Raw genomic sequence first — 11798 nt, 5'->3', positions numbered from 1 at the left:
TGTCTCCGCCCCTTATAACATGACACGCCTACTGCTGGGAGCATAAAGGTAAACTACTGCGCAATAAACGTGGGAGTTGAACACCCACACTGTGTGTGCTGACTGTTCCTTCCCCAGCCCGGGTCGGCTGGACATCCGCCGGTATAACCTTGATATGTAACGAACGCTACATAGTGGTGACCCCGACGTGATCGGCTGCAGGTAGCAGCGATGGAGCTCGCAGAACTCGTAAAGGTACTAAAGTCGGTAGCGACGGAGGTGGGCGAGGATGGGGCGATAAGGAAAAGGCCCACGGGCGACTGCATCCAATGGATGCTACGCCGGGGAGTGCTCGGCGCTCCCACAGAAGTTTTTGGACACCCCAAATTGGGGGAAAATACGCAATGAGCTGACAGAAGCGATCATAAGCAATGTTGGAGGAGCCAGTGACCGGCTTCGCGCCTCGGGAACAGTAGAAAGGGTGCTCAAGAAGGGGTTTGCGGCAAAGCGGTGCTGGCTTGCCGCACGTAGCGCGCTGATGGGGCATGAAGTTCCTGGGAACAAAAAGCAAACGGGTTTAGTCTCGGAGGGGACACAGGCTGGTTGGGAGGGAGCACAGCCGGGGGGGCTGACCCAGACTGGCCAAAGGGCTATGCCATACCATATGACATCATGCTCAGCATATAAAGCTGGAGGAAGAAGAAGGAAGGGGGGGGACGTTTGGAGTGATGGCATTTGTCTTCCCAAGTAACCGTACACATGATGGAGCCCTGCTTTCCTGGGGATGGCTGAACACCTGCTTGCCTATGGGAAGTAGTGAATGAATTCCTTGCTTTGCTTTGCTTGCGCGCGCGGCTTTTGCTTTACCCATTAAACTGTCTTTATCTCAACCCATGAGTTTTCTCACTTTTACTCTTCCGATTCTCTCCCCATCCCACCGGGGGGGAGTGAGCAAGCGGCTGTGTGGTGCTTAGTTGCTGGCTGGGGTTAAACCACGACAGTTTTTTTTGGCGCCCAATATAGGGTACAAAGGGTTCGAGATAACGACAGATTTAATTGGAATGTGCTAGATCGAAGTTATAGCAGGTATTGCTGTTTAGCTATTAATCGGCAGGCTTCTGTACTTGCCACGGGGCTTGCTTGCCTTACTGTATATTAGAGTCTAATGCTCGTTAGTAGCTGCTTTTTGCTTTCGCTGCTTGCTGTACTGCTGAACTGCTTATCATCTTACTCCGCTGTGCCTGGGAACGTTTTGATAACAGCAATGGCTATGTGCCTGGGCTGGCAGATGGCCAGGGCATCTCTGCTGTTTTTCTGTACTGCTGTACTGGACAGGCTGGAACTCCAGTGTGAACTCGAGTTGAAGGGGTGGCCTGTGGGGCACAGACGGGGCCGTCGTTACTGGGGACTGAGCCAACGGAGGAAGGGGAGGCGCAGGGAGGCCATGGCGCAGCGGGAACAAAGGAGTCAGGAAAGGTGTTCCCGTTACGAGTGGGGAGTCTAGAGCAGCCACCCACAGAACCTTCTGCACCAGCGGATCCACGACCTACTCAATACCCCTGGGGCGAGTTGCAACAATGTGTGGAAAGGGAGCTGACTGATAGGTTGCTGGATTGGGTCCCGGGGGCCGGTGTGGGATCCCAGCGGTATTGCGAACTACGTGAAGGAAGATGGCGGGAAGGAGAAAAGGAGGGCAAGACACCATCACCTTCTGAGGACGCCCCGTTGCATCCCAGTGATCGACGGGTGCTGGACACACAGAGAGCAGAGCGCAGGAAAAGATCTGAGGAACAAGGAGAACCGGCGTCACGGCTGATGACATCTTGGGGGGGTGGTAGGGCTCCCCCGGCACTGCCAGTGATACCTGAGGTACCAGAGGGACCCCTTAGCCCTGGGGCAGTGGGAAAGCGAACTGGTATTACTTTGCAAGGTGCTCGCTCTGTGATTGTTGCTTATCCTGTGTGTTCCAAAGGTCCCCTCTGGGAGGCAGGGGTAAACCCTCGAGGGTTGCAGCCCAACCAAATATGGCAGTCTGATGTTACGATTTATGAACCCTTTAATCCACGTAAGTATCTGCATGTCACAGTTGATACCTGCAGTGGAGTTATTTTAGCCACTATGCATGCTAAACAAAATGCTCTCGCAGTTATTTTACATTGGCAGGACTGTATGGCGCAACTTGGCATCCCACAAAAAATTAAAACAGATAATGGAGCGGCATATGTCAGCAAGAAGACAAAGGACTTTTGCGCACGCTGGGATATTCAGTTGAGTCATGGCATTCCCTACAACAGTACGGACCAAAGCATTGTAGAACGCGCGCATCGCACATTAAAAGGGTTACTCGACCGACTTAGGGAGGGGGAAAATATAAGCCCAGGAACAGGGGTTCCCCCTCCCCTTGACCCTCCCTTATTTCGGGCACAGCGTCTGTTGACGACGGCACTAATTACCTTAAATCATACCATTCGAGGGAACACCTATAAAACTCAGACTGCAACCCAGGCACATTTCCGGCTCGATGAGAACGAAGGGCCTTACCCTTTGGTTCAAGTACGGGACCTGCAAACCCGTGAATGGAGGGGCCCGTATTCCCTCCGTTGCCTGGGACGTGGGTATGCATGTGTGCAAACCGAGAAAGGGACGCTAGAATGGGTACCCAGTCTAAATATTTGACCGTATAAACATTAATCAATTTATTGAGTCTTATCTTGACAGGTTACCATTTCCCTATGCATCCTGATGGTGTGGGGGAGCAATGAGGGAGCCGCGACGAAATACTGACTGGACTGGGCAAAATCCATGAACGTAATGGATGCGTGTCTGTATATGCCGGCTATTGGACAAGCCTCTACCTGTCTATTGTTCACCCCCCTACTTCACTAGTGATAAGGAGGACAGTTGCTGCCACAAGTCAAACCAGAGCTCCACTATCCCAGGCTTACAAAACTGGAATGTTAATAACGCCCAAACTTTTAATAACCGGGCTCATAGTCTTGTTACTTGTTCTTGACCTTGTTGTGCTATTACCCTGTCTGTTACGCTTAATTATGCATTCTATGAGTCGTATATTAAGAAGTCTTACCACATATCGATTATTTTACGCGCAGCTTCCCCAGCGAGATCCAGAGATACTGGAGCTAAGGGAGGGGGAAATGTAGTAAAGATAAGGGCTGGCGACCGGAAGATCACGCGCTGTACGGAAAGAGTTAAGGGTCGACCCTCCCTTGTCTCCGCCCCTTATAACATGACACGCCTACTGCTGGGAGTATAAAGGTAAACTACTGCGCAATAAACATTGAGGCTGAACACCCACACTGTGTGTGCTGACTGTTCCTTCCCCAGCCCGGGTCGGCTGGAGATCCACCAGTATAACCTTGATATGTAACGAACGCTACAGGAAGTAAACACACATATTGCACAGTTGGCCAATCTGACCACAGGGGTCCTGTGCATGGCTATCTCCTAGCTAAGAGAAGCGCTATTTAAATTACCCGCACCAGTGACACAACGTACACCCTGCAAACTTTTGGACCTTTACAGCACTTAATGAGAAGCATATGGTCTTTTGACTGAAATAGCAGCTGGAGCCATGCTTCATGCCTAGATCACTCCATGTTTTAATTAGATTCAAAGCTATTCTATTAGCCCGAGGAAAGCAAGCACAGGCCATGGGATGTCCAGTGAGAAATGCACTTGAGCCTAGAGTCTGTGATGAGCAGGGGACAATGCAGGTGTGTGCCCTGTGGGGTGGGAGCACACGGCCCACAAGGGTTTTGTTGAAGTGCATGCGCATGGATCCTGGGGAACAATTCACAGGGTTTGGGTCTTTCTGACCATGTGGGACCATGAGTGTTTCAGACCAAACCACGTCTCTGCCTGTATGTGGCTTAGGAGATGCAGGCAGGTAGCGGAGGCACTTGGTAGCCTCGCTGGAGAGGGAAGAGAAGTATTTGTTGCAAGCCACAAAGTGAATGCTTTCTTCCTTTCCTTTAGGTGCAAATCCTGTAACCAAAGGGTGCTGGGGAGTGCAGGGGGAGCAGGCAGCGCAGCCCAGCAGGCGGGGCAGAGAGATGCCAGCAGTGGTGTGGCGGGAGCTGGGAGGAAGTAGAAAGGGACTGTCAGCAACAAAATGCCCCATGTGGGTTGTGAGTACGGCTCCTCTGCGGTCCCGCTCCCCCCCTTGGCATGTTGGGGCCTGGCTGGAGCTCAGCACAGGGGGGATGGCACCAGGTCCGGCACCAGCAGGGAAGGACATGCAAGTACTGCCCACAGCTGAGCTGCCCTGCATGTGGGCACTTGGCATAATGTGGGGGACAGCAAGTCATACTGGTACCTGCCATGATAATACATGGCTGTAGCACGGGGACTTGGTTCTAGCCTAGAAGCACCTAAATAGTAGAGTGCTGGTAACTATAGAAACGGCAAAATATAGACTTAGAAAAGCCAATGCTTTCAATACAGATAAGCAAAGAAGAACCTGTGGAGTTGACTGCCACAATGTGCACTTCAGACATAAAAAATGTTTAGCAGTCACTATAAATGAAACAGTGCCTATGTTTTACCATTCAAATAAAATAGCAAGTGAGCTCTCTTCTTACGCTTCGGGGCATGGAGTAGCTCTCACGGGGAACTGAGGAACAACCATCACCTGGGGGATCCTGTTGTACATCTCAGAGCACTCAGGGATTTTTACATTTAATTCAGTGAGGAATTTGCTATTGGCCCCAGCTGTGTGCTGCGTGGGACTGGGTTTCCATGGTGCTTCTTCCTTGAATCAAAATCCTTGCCTTTTTTTCCTTGTCTTCCACTTCAATAAAATAAAATAAAATAAAATAAAATAAAATAAAATAAAATAAAATAAAATATAATAAAATAAAATAAAATAAAATAAAATAAAATAACTCTTTGGAGGAGGATGGTGGGGTGAACAATGGCAGAAAGTGAAATGCCTGTTTCCAGATGAGATTTCTGAAATTTGCCTCCCAAATTATCCTTTTACTTAGTTTTACCACTTGTCTCTTCTGGTTTTCAGCTGCCTAACCAGCACATAGAGCAATGTGTGGTTTGCTACTGGACCAAATGCTGCGTTATCTGGCATGGAGGAGTGATGCCCAGCAGTGCGGAGCAGGCAGGGGCTCGGGGAGGTTCTCGTTCAGAGACAAAGGGACAAAGGGAAGGGAAAGGAGCTGGCGTTTGTAACAGATTTAGTGGGTTAACCACTGCCAGAGGAAAATCTGGCCAGTTACTCTGGGGACCCTTCCTTTAACCATGACTGTATCTAGATTTTCAGTTAATAGCATTTTCCATGGTCTTTCTTCTCTAGGTCCCATTTCTAGACTGCCATCAGCCTGGACCTCATTGCAGCCAGAGGTATGGGATTTCTGCAGTGTACACTGCTGTGCCTTTCTGCTGGCATCTCGTGGGAGTGACCTCCAGCTCTCATGCCTACATGCTGAGCAGGCGCTGTTTGCTAAGGCACTCTGGGATACCCTGAGCATGGCAAAGCAATGCAGAGCTCCCCTGAAGTCCAAGGGGTAATTCATCATCTTAGCATTATTTATATGTTTGTGTACCTTACAGCTGAGTGGTTTCACCCAAGGAGATTCTTGCATCTGTGTTCAGTAGGTGGCTTGCTGATGTCTTATGCAGGTCATGGGATTTTTGTCAGACCTCTTAAGCCTGAAAGCTTTTGCATTTTCTTAGATGGTTATATGTGGTGGTAACAGTGCAAAACCAAAAGGATATGTCCTTGATGCTAAAATCCACTTATCTCCTCTGTCCTCCAGGACATGGGTTAGAGAGTCTTGCAAGATAGATAAACTCTGTTATCAAAGGGTAAAACTCAGAGTACAGATAAACAGGAGAATAAATCCAACTGAAAAGAGGGAGTAATTATTATTTTAAAATGTAATCCATGGATTTAATGCTGTGTACTTGCTTCATATTCATTATTTAAAACATTGCTTATCTAAACTGGAAACTCTTTCAAAGACAGGAATGTGTTTGACCTCTGCAATACAGATGTTCTCTCTGATTTATGAGAACACACACAGAGAGGGTTACAGATAGATACTCCTGAAACAAGCTGCAAAACGAGAAGGGGAAACTAGATGATGTAGACGAGAAAGAAATGCTGATCAACGTACAGAACGCAGCTGTAAATTAACTGGAGGAGGCAGGGAGTGACAGAGAGAAAAGGAGTCTCTTTTGGAGACAGTCTGAAGTGGAGCTCTGTGCGGCAGAGCTTGAAGCCACCACCCAAGCCCCAAACATTTCCATGAGCTCTGAGCGCAATCATACACTAACGATGTAAATATTACAGTTATATGTCAAAAGTCAGATAAAAATATACTGTTTCTGTTGGCTTTGTGCAAAGATTTTTTCGTTTTATTCAAACCTGCAGCTTGGAGTGAAACTCCAGGAGGGAAGGGACTAGCAAAATACCTGCAGATGGGAACCAAAGCCACAGCTGGCACATGCATCTGAAGAACACGGTGCCAACATTTTCCTACAGCTTTTCTTCCCGTTCGTTATTGTTTGCCCCCACTTAGGCTGCTGATTTCCACGAGATGGAGCTATTCTAACATGGCTTTGGCAGCAGCCTTCAGAGAATAGCACGCTACAGCATATTTTATTTTATTTCCATGACAATATTTCTGAAGCGGGTAGGCTTTTATGAAAAATAATCATAAAAAAAAAATCCAACAAAAACTGCTGGAGCTCGATGAGCAGTTTGCCAGGCTCGCTTCTTGTAAGATGAAGTTTATCACCTCCCATACCTCCTTATCCCTTGCCCATCTCCCAAGGCTGCCATGGAAATTAACATGTTTTTTCTGAAGCACTTGTGTACTGTGGTGGCATGGGAGAAAAACAGGCAGAAATTAATTAGTCTGTCTTCAGAGCAGGATTTTGAGGATTATAGAAAATAAGCCTGTTAAACATTAAGGAGAAAGCAGAATGCTCTGTACTGGGTCCTCACTCCCTCTGAGTACTTAATGACATGTTTTCACTGGAAAAAAAATTGTATGATCATGTTAATTAAAGACTATGCCAGAATGCATATGTACAAGGGGGGTAATTGAAGGCTGCTGAATGTCTGCCAATTTGACATTACCTAACTAGCTTGATTATTCAACCATAGTAATATTCTTGTATTTATTTATTTTGGGGGTATCATATGATACCCCCAAAATATTTTAGCAAAATACCATACTGAGCAGAGTAAATTATACTGGTAGGGTTTCTTGTTACTCTGTGCTTGATGGAGACAATGAAAAAGGATAGTAAACAGAGCAGAGAAGCAATGGTGTGCATATGATATATAAAAAGGTACTGTAACAGCAGTGATTTGTCTGCCATAGTAATGAAGTGTTTGGAATAAGATATGATTTCACAGCAAGAAATTATAGTAGAGATCTGCTGAGCTGAATCTATATAAGATGGTTGTCACTTATCCACGTGAAACTACAGAAAAGGTTAAATCTTAATTTTATTAAAGGGTGAGTCACAGCAAACAGGGTCACCTTATGGCTTTTCTAAATTCCTAGCTTTCCTTGTCTCCAGCTTGTTATTTATTAGAAGCTGTTTCTCTGCACAGCTCTATGGACTCCCTGCAAATTCCATGCAGGCTCACAAATTCATGGTGCTAGCCCTCTTCCCCAGGCTTCTGCTCTTACTCTTGTACTGTGCTGTCAACCGCCATATTCAAAGACATCACTCTCTTTAATCTCTCTGGTAGAGATTTTTCTACCTCTGGTAGAAAAAGACAATACTGCCCCCCCCCCCCTTTTGCAGCTGGGAAGCCCTGGCACAAGAGTGTGTTGCTTGCCCAGAAAATGGGATTGGGTTTGTATCCCCAGATTTCCAAGTATCTTAGACCACTGGCTCCTAATCTGCTCTCCTCCATGACTTTGCTCCACTCTTTCCTTAGGCTGCCAGTCGGGCACCCTAAACAACTCATTTCTCCACTCCTTCCTTGAATTCCCCCGTGCTCTTCAAACTTCCCTTTCTGAACTAGGTCAAAAGCTTTGGTCTTTTACAGGCAGTTTCCACTCAATTACTTCTGCTGGAACAGCTCTGAGGAAAGAAAAATCTGATTAAAAATAGGAAAACCAAACCACACACAGCATAATTAACCCAGAAGCTGTTGGAAGGTCAGCTGATTTTTAAGACTATTTTTAACCATTAAATTGGGCAAGGGCAGACATGCATCATTACTTCATTGCCCTGGTTGCCTTTGATCTCCATTTGTCCTCCTGTTTATGATCTTTCATGCCTTGCTTCAAAGTAGACTGTAAGGCCTTTGGGGCAAAGACCAGTGGTGTGGTGGTAAATGAGAAGGACAGACTGACTCCCTTGTCTGCTGGCCCAGTCTTGACTGTGGGAAACAGGTGAATGCTGCACTGCCGACAGTAAGGATGGGTAAATCCACCCTTGGAGTGGGGCAGTTTAGCCATGGCAACACCATGACAAGTTTGCCTGAGCAGCTTCTCTGGATCGCCCGGTGGCCAGGGGAGTAGCTGCTTGGGGCACCTGTGCACCAGCCAGAAGCCAGCCTGGCCAGTACTGTGACATGTTAGTGACCAGAAACCTCGTCCAGGGGAAATGAAAGACTCTCTTATGACAAAAAAAAAAAAAAAATATAGAAATGTCAAATATTTGTAGCTTTAGCTTTTGTATTGTTTTCATCTCAAGGGGAAGTTTGCAAAGAGTTTCAATTATTCTCTGCAGAGGCACTGATCTTCAAGACACTCTTGAATACATAGTTATTGTCAGATTTTACACAGACAAAAATAATAGTATGAGGAAAAGCCAGAGATAAGGCAAACAATGGGGAAATATCAAAAGATTATCCTAGAAATGTATGTTGATTTTTTTTCATGCTTTTAATTGTGTTTAATGCTTCAGGGAATAAACTCTGCAAAGAAGCTGTTGTAATGCTGCTGTAATGCTAAATTAGGGAGGAACAGTTCCGAGACAGCCAGGTCTTTAACATCTGGCACAATGCAAAAGCCCAAGCCGAATCAGAAATGCCACTTACAATGCAAATAACAAAGAGCAGAGCACTAATAGCTCTATTTCCCTAAAGACTAATCTCTAGACTTTGTTACAGTGATCAGGGGATATCTTACCTTTTCTTGACCTTTTCCTTTCCCCTTACTTGATTTTTGTCTCTGTCACTTGCTGTAAGAAAGAACTGCATGAGTACCTTAGCACTTGACTTCTTAAAAGTGTTAAAGATGAAATGTGCTGAAGCCCTGAAAGTTGAAGCAGTGGCTAATGATCTTTTTTTTGGTGTCCCTCGGGGGTCCATATTGGGACCAGTACAGTTTAATATCTTCATCAATGACACAGAGTGCACTCTCAGCAAATTTGCAGATGACACCAACCTGAGAGGTGCAGTTGACACGCCTGAGGGACAGGATGCCATCCAGAGGGACCTGGACAACCTCATGAGGTTCAACAAGGCCAAGTGCAAGGTCCTGCACCTGGGTTGGGGCAATCCCTGGTATCAATACAGGCTGGGGGATGAAGGGATTGAGAGCAGCCCTGCGGAGAAGGACTTGGGGGTAGTGGTGGATGAAAAGCTGGACATGAGACAGCAATGTGCGCTCACAGCCCAGAAAGCCAACTGTATCCTGGGCCGCATCAAAAGAAGCGTGGCCAGCAGGTCGAGAGAGGTGATTCTGCCCCTCTGCTCTGCTCTGGTGAGACCCCCACCTGGAGTACTGCGTCCAGCTCTGGAGTCCTCAGCACAAGAAGGACATGGACCTTTTGGAGAGGGTCCAGAGGAGGGCCACAAAAATGATCAGAGGGATGGAACACCTCTGCTATGAGGACAGGCTGAGAGAGCTGGGCTTGTTCAGTCTGGAGAAGAGAAAGCTCCAGGGAGACCTTATTGCAGCCTTTCAGTACTTAAAGGGGGCTTATAAGAAAGATGAGGAAGACTTTTTAATAGGGCCTGTAGTGATGGGACAAGGGGTAATGGTTTTAAACTAAAAGAGAGTAAATTCAGACTAGATATAAGGAAGAAAGTGGTGAAACACTGGAACAGGTTGCCCAGAGAGGTGGTAGATGCCCCATCCCTGCAAACATTCAAGGTCTGTTGGACACGGCTCTGAGCAACTTGATCTAGTTGAAGATGTCCCTGCTAATTGTAGGGGGGTTGGACTAGATGATCTTTGGAGGTCCTTTCCAACCGAAACCATTCTATGATTCTATGATTAATGTGAGGCTTCTTCATTTGGGTTGGCAAGTTCCTTGGGCACAGGTCTTTGCAGCTCTCGTCAATTATGTATGATGGCTTATGTTTGAGAAAATCTCATTCCTCATTAGTGATATCTTTATTTCTAACTCTCTCACCATAAGTAGATAGGAAAGACAGGACTGGGGGTTTATAATCTGAGGGGAGGTGTAGATGAACTCATTAGCAATAAACCTGCCCTAGTAAACATGGAGGCTGGAAAACTGGTGGTTCAAAATGGAAGACTGTTGTAAGAGGTTAGGCTGAGGTTGGTTTTTGTCCACCACTACTCAGCATTTTCATAAAGTAGAGATGAATTATTAAATTTGTAGATGACACCAATGTGGGAGTGCTGTGAGCATATCTCAGGAGGGATTTGAATTCTGAAGGATCTCAATGAATTAAAGATTTGGTCTGAAAAAGCACGGCATAACTCAATACAGACAAGTCCAAGACTGCTTTTCCAGAAGTAATGAGATGAATGGGCACAGGTAGGGAAGAGCTAAATGGGCAGGAGTTTGGCAGAAAAGAATCTGGGGGGGTGTAGTTTGGTACAGGGTGAACATGAAGCAATGTTATCTTCCAGTTGCGGGGGGGGGGAATGCCATTGGGGTAGCTGTACGAGCTGTTGGAGGATGCACTGAGCCTGCAACTGGACAGGCCAGCTTGAGAGCTGTGTCCACGGCAGAGAAGCTGGGCACAAACTGGAAAAAGTCCACAAAAGAGCATTAAGAGTCCTCAGGGATGCAGCAAATAACATCTGATGATGAAAGAAAGGGCTTTTCAGTCCAAAGAATGAGAGACTGAGGAGGGAAGAGAGAAATGTTTTGGTGCTGCAGGAGTGCCGCAGAGTAAGTGAATGGCAGTTTCAAATGGCAGTGAAGAAGTTTCTGTTTTGAAAATGGGAAACACTTTCTTCTTCAACTTTTAATGATGGTGAACTGTAGGAATAGTATGCAAGTCTTCAAGAACAATTGGGAGAAACATCTCTCAGTTATGACACCAGAGCCGCTGATTCTGCCTTGGGACAGTGAGAAGTACATAGCTTTTCAAATCCTTTTGAGCTATATACTTCTACGATTCTACAACACAAATATTTCAAAGCATTTTGCACTGAGCAAACTGAAAGTGAAGATAACCTGGCTTCAAATTTTTCTTGCTTGGTATGCTTAGATAATATTTTTTGGAGCTGCTTCTCTTATATATGTACTAGAATGAAATTTTAAGCAGTTATGTAGGGCTAAGTCAAACGTGTTAAATAAACATGCTGATCTGAAATATGATGCTTCCAGCCTTAGTGCAATTCCTCTGGAGTTTCATGCCGAAGAGTTTTGGACAATTTTTTTTTTTTTGCAGGACATGGAAAATCCATCTGGAAGGAGAAATTTCAACCATTTCCATTAAAATTGAAGTTCTATGAAATTGGGTAGATTTTCCTGGAATTTCACTTTCAGAAAGAAGGGAGAACAGTACAAGAATTTAACATTTTTCTGGTGAGATACTTGAATTATTTTTAAACATTCCAACAAGTGTGTGTCCCCCAATTGAACATCAAATATTGCAGTAAAACAAA

At 45.9% G+C, this 11798-nt stretch overlaps 1 long non-coding RNA gene across 1 annotated transcript; it reads left to right on the top strand.

The window, feature by feature from the left end:
* Positions 1-242: 242 nt before the first annotated feature.
* On the top strand, positions 243-3990 carry LOC148055167 (uncharacterized). The gene is made up of 3 exons (XR_015705869.1): positions 243-2044; positions 2126-3255; positions 3976-3990. It is a non-coding gene; the product is annotated as an uncharacterized LOC148055167 (long non-coding RNA).
* The last annotated feature ends 7808 nt before the right edge of the window (positions 3991-11798 follow it).

The sequence above is a fragment of the Nipponia nippon genome, unplaced genomic scaffold (genome assembly GCF_047370975.1).
Source record: "Nipponia nippon isolate SJK-2023a ecotype South Korea unplaced genomic scaffold, ASM4737097v1 scaffold_26, whole genome shotgun sequence".
Classification (NCBI taxonomy): Eukaryota; Metazoa; Chordata; class Aves; order Pelecaniformes; family Threskiornithidae; genus Nipponia; species Nipponia nippon.
The sequence above is the reverse complement of the archived record's forward strand: the minus strand, read 5'-3'. Positions and strand labels throughout refer to the sequence as shown.